This window comes from Trichechus manatus, unplaced genomic scaffold (genome assembly GCF_000243295.1).
Source record: "Trichechus manatus latirostris isolate Lorelei unplaced genomic scaffold, TriManLat1.0 scaffold00155, whole genome shotgun sequence".
In the NCBI taxonomy this organism is placed as follows: Eukaryota; Metazoa; Chordata; class Mammalia; order Sirenia; family Trichechidae; genus Trichechus; species Trichechus manatus.
Window position 1 is genome coordinate 2,392,227 of NW_004444091.1, and position 10,134 is coordinate 2,402,360.

Genomic DNA, 10,134 nt, shown 5'->3' on the forward strand with positions numbered 1-10,134 from the left:
AAAAAAAAAAAAAAGGTCGAGAGGGAGAGGGTTGTTATGGGGTTGTAAACCAATGTCATGAAACAATATGTGTACTACTGTTTAATGAGAAACTATTTGTTCTGTAAACCTTCACCTGAAGTACAATAAAAAAACAAAAACAAAAACTAGCGAACAGAAACCAATAGCATATTAAAAGAGTCATACATCATGACCAAGTGGGATTTATCCTAAGAATGCAAGGATGGCTCAACATTACAAAATCAATCAATGTAATAAGATACCACATCGAAAGAACAAAGGAAAAGAAAAAGATCGAGAAGAGAGAAGGATGACATGTCGTGGGGTTGTTAAACAATGTCATAAAACAATATCTGTACTGACTGTTTAATGAGTATTTGTTCTGTAAACCTTCACCTAAAGTACAATTAAAAAAAAAATCCATTTTCTTAAAAATAAAAAGAATCACCTTAGGTGAAAGGAAGGACAACACACACTACAGGGAAAGTCAGCACAAAAAAAAAGAACAAAGGAAAAGGACCACATGATCATCTCTCTGGATGCAGAAAAAGTATTTGATAAAATCCACACCCTTTCTTGATGAAAACTCATCAGAAATTTGGAATAGAAAGGGACTTCCTCAATATGATTCAGAGGCTATATGAAAAGCTGACGGCGAACATTATACCTAATGAAGAAAGACTGAGAACTTTCCCCTTGAAATTGGGAACAAGACAAGGGTGCCCACTCTCACCACTTCTATTCAATATTGTATTGTAGCCAGAGCAAAAACACAAAAAAATGAATAAAAGGTATCCAAATCAGAAAAGAATAAGGAAAATTATCTCTATTTGTGAAGAACAGGATCCTATATATAAAAAATCCCAAACAGTCTGCAATAAAGCTTCCAGAGAAATTTAGCTAAGTTGAAGGGTACAATGTCAACAAACAAAAACCAGCAATGAGAAATATGAAAGGGAAATTGGGGAGAAGATTCCACTTACAATAGCATCTAAGAGAATAAAATACCTAGGAATAAATTTAACCAGGGATGTGAAAGATTTATGCAATGAAAATTATAAAACACTGCTAAAAGAAATTAAAGACTTAAATAAATGGAAAAATGTTCCATGTTCATGGATTAAAAGACTTAATATTGTTAAGATGTCAATACTACCCAAAGCGATCTATTCATTCAACATAATTCCAATCCAAATTCCAACAGCCTTCTTTATAGAAATGGAAAAACCAATCCTCAACTTTATGTGGAATGGCAACAGGCCCTGAATAGCTAAAGCAATGTTAAAAAGAGAAGAACAAAGTAGGAGGACTCACACTTCCTGATTTTAGAACATATTATACAGCTACAGTAACCAAAACACCCTGATATTAGCGTTAACAACAGACACACAGATCAATGAAATAGAATAGACAGTCCAGAGATAAAACCTCACATCTATGGTCAACTGATTTTTGACAAGGGTGCTAAGTTCATTTGATGGGGAAAGAAAGAGTCTCTTCAATAAATGGTTTTGGGGCAACTGGATTTCCATATGCAGAAAAATGAAACAGGATCCATGCCTCACACCAAACATGAAAACAAATTCAAAATGGATTAAAGACCTAAACATGCAAACTAAAACCATCAAATTCTTAGAACAATAATCAGGGGCAACGTTGTTGGGCCTAGCTTTTAACAATGGATTCTCTAACATAATAACAAAAGCACAAACAGCAAAAGACAAAAAAAATTGAAAACTTTCATTCATCAAAAGACTTTACCAAAAATGTGAAAAGACAAGTTACCAACTGGGAGAGTATCTTCAGAAACCACATATCCAATAAGGATCTAATAACTAAAATATATATAAAACTTTGACAACTTAACAACAAAAAGACAAATAACTCAGTCATAAAATGGGCAAAAGACTGGAATAGACACTTTACCAGAGAGGACATTCAAATGGCCACCAAACATATGAAAAGATGCTCTACATCATTAGCCATCCAAGAGATGTAAATCAAAACCACAGTGAGATACCACTTTACTCCCACTAGGATGGCTAAGATTTAAAAAAAAAGAAACAGAAAATAACTAATGTTGGCAAAGATGTGGGGAAACTGGAACCTTTATCCATTGCTGGTAGGAACACAAAATGGTATAGTCGTTGTGAAAAACAGTGTGGCAGGTCCTCAAAAAACTAAAAATAGAACTACCATATGACCCAGCAATTCCAATCATAGGTATATACTGAAAAGACTTGAAAGCAAAGACTCAGAGACTTGTACACCAATGTTCATGCTAGCACTATTCATAACAGTCAAAAGGCAGAAACAACCTAAAAGCCCAACAACGGATGAATGGATAAACAAAATGTGCTACATACATACAATGGAATACTATTCAGCCAGTAGGAGAAGCAACTGTAGCATTGATAGATGCTACAATATGGATGGAACTTTAAGACATTATCCTGAGTGAAATAAGTTAATCACAAATGGACAAATATGTGTGACCTCACTTATATAAGGAGACAAGAACAGGCAAAAATGTATAAATACTAAAGTTTATTAGTGGTTACCAGGGGTGGCAGGGAGGGGGAAAGGGAGGGTTATTGCTTATGGAATACTGATTTTTGATTTACAATGATGGAAAATCAATTAAGGGTAGGGTTGCATAGCCAATGATGTAATTGCTGTCAAAAAGTTATACACCTGTAAAACGCTGAAGTGGCAAAAGTTGTATAATGTATGTATTTCCAACAACAACAAAAAAAGCAACTGCTGAGGCTGCGTATGTACAACCAAACACTTCATGGGATTTGGTTACTTGGTTTGGAAGTTTAGGGTCAATTTTTCATGGGATATCCCAGTTAACTGGCCTAATATCATGTTCAGTGCTTCTGTTCTACCTCCTTGTTGTTGCATAGTGCCTGGGGTCTTAAAAGCTTGCAAGAGGCCATTCAACGTAGGACATCTGGTCTCTATTCACCTGGAGCAAAAGGGGAAGAAGGAGAGTCAGAAATAGGAGCATGAAATGAAATGTGTGGCTAACTGCCTCCATAAACAACGGCCTTCTTTGTCATGAGACAAGAAGAACTGGATGGCATCTGGCTACCATTACTGAACATTTTGATCAAAGACTCCATACAAAAATCCTGATCAAAAGGTGGGAGGGAAATGCAGAATGGAATTTCAAAATCTCATGGAATTCATACTTTCTGGAGCCACGAAGGCTAGATGAACTCCTAACACTATTGCCCTGAGATAATCTTTAAACCTTAAACCAAAAATATCCCCTGAAGCCTTCTTAAAACCAAACAATATTTTAGCTTAATTAGTAAAGAATGTCTGCCTTGAGCATTATGCTCTCTTAAGATCTATCTATATGGGATCAAATTGACAACAGCAACTTGAAAGATTAGATAGGAAACTTAGGGGGCAGTGAGTTTATGTTAATGGAGGAGGAACAACTTGGAAAAGGATGGTGAGAATGGCTGCACAACTTGAAGAATGTAATCAGTGTCAATGTATTGTACATGGAGAAACTGATGAACCGTTGTATGTTCTGCTGTGTATAGAAGCCCTGGTGGCACAGTGGTTAAGCACTCAGCTGCCAGCTGAGAAGTCTTAAGTTCCAACCCACTAGCCACTCCATGGGAGGGTGTGAAAGTCTGCTTCCATGAAGATTTACAGCCTTGGAAACCCTATGGGGCAGTTCTACTCTGTCATATAGGGTCACTATGAGTCGGAATCGACGACAGCAACGGGGTTTCTGCTGTGTATATTCTCAACCGTGACAACAAAAATAAAATAAATTATATACATAAAATATACTGTATAACTTAGTTCTCTGTGTCACTCTGCAGTTACATAGAATAATTTCTGCTTTTTAGAACCTCAAGGAATAAGACATTGAGAATGATCAAGTTTTTCATAAAACTTGAAGGACTACTCGTCCAAGTAATAAAATGGCTTTAAATTTAAAATAATAGTAATAATTGAGGGAGGCTTATTTTCTGGAAAGACACATCGAGATGGAACTTTGGGGAAGCACCAGTGTGTCTCTGAGCCTGTTTCCTCATATGAAACAAAGGACCGATAATAACTATCTTAGGAGGCTGTTGTTAAAATTATACAAGACAATTTAGCTACAGTAGGCATCCAATAAGGTTAATTGCTTTCCATCACCCAACTCCATTTTTATTTCCTATTTTTCTAGAACCACACTATCCAATAGAACTTCCTGTGATGAAGGAAATGTTCTACATCTGTGCTGTCCAGTATGCAGTCACTAGCCACATGTGGCTTCTGAGCACCTGAAATACATGGCTAGTGTGACTCAGGAACTAAATTTTACTTTTATATTGTGTGCCTAGTGGCTATACGGGACAGTGCAATTCTAGATCTTGAGAGACTGAAGGGCTTTGGGCAATTACTGCTTGATCCCAACTCTACTGTAAGCCTCACCAGCTGGCCAAGAATCCTCATACTATTTGCCTTGTAGAATGTAAGTTCCACAAAGGCAAGGATTTTCTGCCACTTTGTTCACTACTGTTTACTACATTCCCAATACTCATAACAATGCCAGCACATGGCAATTGGTCAACAAATATTTATTTGAATAAATATAACAAAACAAAAATTTTTTTTTGTTAATTGTTGTAGTTTAAAGTTTACATTTCAAGTTAGTTTCCCATACAAAAATTTATACATACATTGTTATGTGACCCTAATTGCTCTCCCCATACTGTGACAGCACACTCCTCCTTTCCACCTGCTCCCCATGTCCATTCAATCAGCTCCTAACGCTCTCTGCCTTCCCATCTCACCTAATAAAACAAAATCTGATTAACCCAGATTTGCATATTTTAGTCCCCTCCTCCCCTGCATAACACTGTTAATATCCAAGAACACCATCATTTTGGGAAGCACTGAATTAATGAAAGATAGAACCAAAATAAGTTACCAAGAGAAATCACAATGTCCAGAGTGTTGGCCTCACACTTTAATACTAAAGTCACAAACGGCAGCTACAGCCCTCCCAAATCCTCGGAGAAGGGAAAACCAACTGGTGAGGCCCACGATCAGAAAGACCACAGGTCCCAGTCTGCCCTGGGACAATTCTAATTTATACCTGCTATCCCAGCATAAAGGAACCATGGTGACATAGTGGTTAAAGTGCTTGGCTCTTAAGTGAAAGGTTAGCAGTTTGAACCCCTCGGCCACTCCATGGAACAAAGATGTGGCAGTCTGCTTCCATAAAGATTACAACCTTGGAAACCCTATGGGGCAGTTCCTTTCTGTCATATAGGGTTGCTATGAGTCGGAATCAACTCGACAGCAATGGGGGATCCCAGCATAACACCCCTTTCACCTCAAAAGTGCCCTCGTGTAGAAGATAAACTATGCAGTCACCCTAAACCTGACCCAGGGTAGCAGCTATCATACGTTCAAATTGGGATGATATGTTCCTGATAATCCCCAGTTTAAAACTCAATCCTACTTTGAAAGTATAAGAGATGCTTAAAAGACCCTTAGATTGGATCTTCTTGCAAAAGGAAAACTAAAAGCCTTAAGCTTATTTATTTTTGACATCTATGACACCCAGCCCAGAGCGACACTAGTACCCAGAATCTCAGTGGGACAGAAGAAATGCCTCTGCTTCAGAGCAGGCCCATATTCCAGCTTTACCTGCAATGGCCAGGGCTGTTCCTCTTTCTGATGCTTTTATTTCCGGGGCCACTTCTCCCAAGTCTGAATGTCTGAAACAATTTCAGAAGAAAATTACAATTAAAATACTGAAATACCACTTTCACCTATCAAATTGGCTGCATCTGAGCATCACTCGGGGAGCTTTTAAAAATTACAGCTTCTGGGTCCCATCCTAAATCCACAAAATCAGAGTCTCTGGGAGCCAGGCCTGGGCATCTGAATGATTCTGACGTGCTGAGAAACACTGGTCTAGAGAAACTAGCACTCCTGTCAAATAGCCAGAAGATAAACACAGTCATTCAGAAAGACATAAAAATGTACACACCCTTTGACCAGCAATTCTACTTCTACCCTAAGGAAATAATTAAGATTTTGGTACAAAGATGTTGATGTGAGCTTTAGATATAACAGTGAAAAACTGAACGCCTTTTAAAATCAAAGTACAATAATAGGGAATTATGATACAGCCTTACTCTGTAGTCATTACAAAACATTCTGTGGATCTTTTTGCAGACATAGAAAGATGTTAATGATATGTTAATTAGCAGGGGGAAGTCACATTATAGAACGGTATGTACAGTATGTAGGGGAAGTGGTGGTTCAGTAACTGAATTAGTCTTCCACGCAGAAGCCCTGGAGCCCTGGTGGCACAGTGGTTAAGAGCTTGGCTGCTAACCAAAAGGTAGGCAGTTTGAATCCACCACCGCTCCCTGGAGACCCAATGGGGCAGTTCTTTGTCCTATAGGGTCACTATCAGTCGGAATCGACTCGACAGCAACAGGTATGCAGGAGACGCAGTCTCAACTCCTACCCAGTGCTTCATGAGCAACCACAGTCTTTCTGTCAGTGGAGGCGTGCGTGTTGCTATGATGCTGAACAGGTTTCGTCAGAGCTTCCAGACTAAGATGAACTAATAGAAAGGCTTGGCAATCTACTTCTGAAAATCAGCCAACGAAAACCCTATGTATCACAGGGTCTGATCTGCAACTGACCATGGGAATGGTACAGGACTGGGCAGCACTTCATTCTGTTGTGCATAAGGTTGCCATGAGTCAGGGGCCAACTCAATGGCAACTAAAAACAATGTGTACAGTATAATTATAATTATATTTATCTTTATACAGAGAGTGGAGCCCTGGTGGCACAGTGGTTAAGAGTTCAGCAATGCCTTTGGTTTTGGTTTTATATATATGAAGAGAGATCTAGATGAATTTTCATCAAAAAGTTAATAGTGTAGGCAGACCAAGAAGCACACAAGAGAAAAGGATGCTTGTACTAAAGAATACTACACATATAATTTGGCAACAACACCAACAATAACCAAAAAACGAGTGTATGGTCACATATGAATGTGTATAGGCATTTGTGTGTATGGGTAGGTACAGCTGTGTACATATGTGTACACAGATAGGAGTATCTACACATATGTGTACGTACAGATACGTGTGTGCACAGATATATATTCATAGAGAACACAGTTACAGATATTTCTCAGACATAACCAAATACCTTGCAAGATTAGTTTTCTGGGTTTGAAGGCTTAGGACCTTAGTCTCATGGGACAACTCAGTCAGTTGGCAGAATATAGTTCACACAGTTCATGTTCTGCATGCTAGTGAGGTAAGTAACGTCTTAAAAGCTTGCGGGCAGCCATCTAAGATACAAATATTGGTCTCTACTCAACTGGAGCAAAAGAGAAAGAAGGAAAACAAAGTCTCAGAGAAGAAACTAGTCTACAGGGCTAACAGCCTACATGAGCCACGGCCTCACCTACCCTGAGACCAGAAGAAAGGACATAAAAAGGTGAAATGAAGGAAGTCGAAAAGAACTCCATGGAGGCCTATTAGAATTGGAGGCATTGATGTGAACCTCTGAATTCTAAATGCATGTTTATGTGCATGTTTATGCACGTGTGTATGTGTGTGTGTATATACATGCACGTGTATTTTTCCATGCATATATTTCCTAGCTGTGTTCACTGCAAGAGCCAAGAAGCAAAGACACTACTGTAGCAACGAGCATACAAGGTCTCCTCAGAGAAATGACTGATTCCAGGGCTGGGGCAGGGTAAGTACAAGATGAGCCTGGAGTATCTGAATTTTGGAAAGTGAGGATGTGCTCAAAAAACGGATGGGGCATGTCAAAGGACGCAGAAGACGGCTGGAACGGGCTCCCACTGGCCAAACCTGGGACAATTTGAGTACCCACACAATTCAGTACACCCACACAATTAAGTACAGTAATTAACTGTAAACCTTTGAAAAAAAGGAATCAATGTGTCCAAATAGACAATAAATAGATACATTAACGAGGGAGAAGGGAAAGCTCTTGCTGCCAACAGAATAGTAAAGGTGGAGGGAGTGCTCCAGCTGGAACAGCACCATTTTGCAACCATCATAATAAAGACTGGTTACAGCAAGAAACACTCCCAAAGGCTAACTTACAGAGGAAAGTGTTGGTGAGGAACGAGGTATTTGCCCAGTCTTAAAATGTCTTTCCATAGACTGCTTATTAGATCTTATTCCCAACCGAACCAAACCCACTGCTGTTGGGTCAATTCTGACTCACAGTGACCCTAGAAGGGGGGGAGGGGAACCAGTAATTATACAGAAGAGCACTTGGACTTGATTGGGTGACCAAAGTTAACGCTCCCAATGGTGACAGAGGGACATCACATGCCACCAGCATGATACTCTGGGAGATGACAAGTCACCTAGGAGTGTTTTGGCTGAGAATGCAGAACTTGGATCTAATCATGAGGACAAACCCCAAATGAGCAACGGTCCACTGGAGGGGGAGAACTGCATTATTCCAACATGCCAATGTCATAAAAAACAAAGCAAGACTGAGGAAATGTTCCAGGTTAAAGGGTAGCAAAAGACATGATAAGGAGTCCTGGTGGTGCAGTGGTTAAGCGCTCAGCTGCTAACTGAAAGGTCAGGGGTCTGAACTCACCACCACTCTGTGGGAGAAAGATGCGGCAGTCTAATTCCATAAAGATTATAGCCTTGGAAACTGGATGGGGCAGTTCTACCCTGTCCTATAGGGTCACTATGAGACGGAATTGACTGGATGGCAGTGAATGGGTTAAAAGCCATGAAAACTAAATATAATACCTGACCCCAAAAGAGATCCTGAACTGTAGGGGAAATTTCTGGGTTAACTGACGAAACTGAAATATGGGTGCTATCAATGTTAAATGTAATAGCGTTGACAACTGTACCGTGGTTCTGTAAGAGAATATTACTCTTAGGAAATAGACACTGGAGGATTTAGGGATAAAAGGTCAGGATATCTGTAACTTATTCTCAAATGGCTCAGAAAAAAAGTGTGTCTGTGTGTATGCGTATACATGTACACACAGAGATAAAAGAAACAGCACACTATATAAACAGAATTACTGTACTATAATCAACAATATATTATTAATTGCTTTATGTAACAGAGTCTGGCTCCATTTCTGACGTCTGGTGGCTGACAGTTTTCAAGTCCCACCACCACCCCTTTTGCCCCATAACTGGACAAGCTAATAAGAAAGCCCAGGGACTCCCTCTGGTGCCAGCAAGAAGTCTGAACCGCACAAGTCCCAGCACGCTGGAGGGAACCCTCACCCCAGCACCACCCTCTAAACCCCAACACCCAGGTAGTCGCCCCTCCCTGCTCTCCCCAGGAAGCCTTATGATGTGAGTAACAAACCTTTTCAAACCCTCTTGGTATGTATAAGATCAATAGTCTTGACACCCAAGCCAAATTTAGGATGGAGGTCCATCCTGCTCCTGCAGGGTAACCATATGTACTTTGAAAGCACTTTGAAAAGTTTAAAACTCACTGTGCAGCAGTGGGGACTGGATGAGAAAATGTATGCAAAGGAACTCCATCGAGGGCAAACACCAGGACAAATAAATATCAGAAACTATAACACAGTTTATGTACAATCTCCGTACAGCCTGGCAAAAAAATATGCTGGGGTGTACAGAGAGGGTGACAGAGTGGCCCCAGCACAAATGCACCACTGCTGTTCTCTTGCTTTACTGCAATCAGAACTCCCTGAGAGGGCTGGAGGGCCATGTCAAAAAAGGCACAGGCGTGTCCCTCACGTGCATGCAGCACAGAGCAGTGCACAAAATGTCGTGGCTGCTAGTGACACTCCCTTTCAGCAGAAAGTGGGCGGCTACAGAGGCCAGTTGGACCTTGGGATGCCAGTCATTACAACACTCCCAGACTAAAAGTGTCCACAGCAGCTACGGAAGTGTTTTAACCAGCAACTAGTCTTTACAACCTGTCCATCATGGGTGACTCTGCTGGTATTTGAATACTGGTGGCACAGCTTCCAGAATCACAGCAACATGCAGTACGAAAAACTGACAGAGCCATGGGAGTTTACGCTGAGCTTCCAGACTAAGACTGACTAGGAAGAAGGACTTGGTGGTCTACTTCTGA

At 40.3% G+C, this 10,134-nt stretch overlaps 1 protein-coding gene across 1 annotated transcript in view; it reads right to left on the minus strand.

Annotated features, from left to right (window-relative positions):
* URGCP (upregulator of cell proliferation) overlaps positions 1-6,262 on the minus strand; it is a 51,485-nt gene extending 45,223 nt beyond the window's left edge. Inside the window, exon 1 of the mRNA XM_023740442.1 lies at positions 5,674-6,262. The gene's annotated coding sequence lies outside the window, so the exon portion shown is untranslated. The remainder of the gene's footprint in view (positions 1-5,673) is intronic.
* Positions 6,263-10,134: the final 3,872 nt, after the last annotated feature.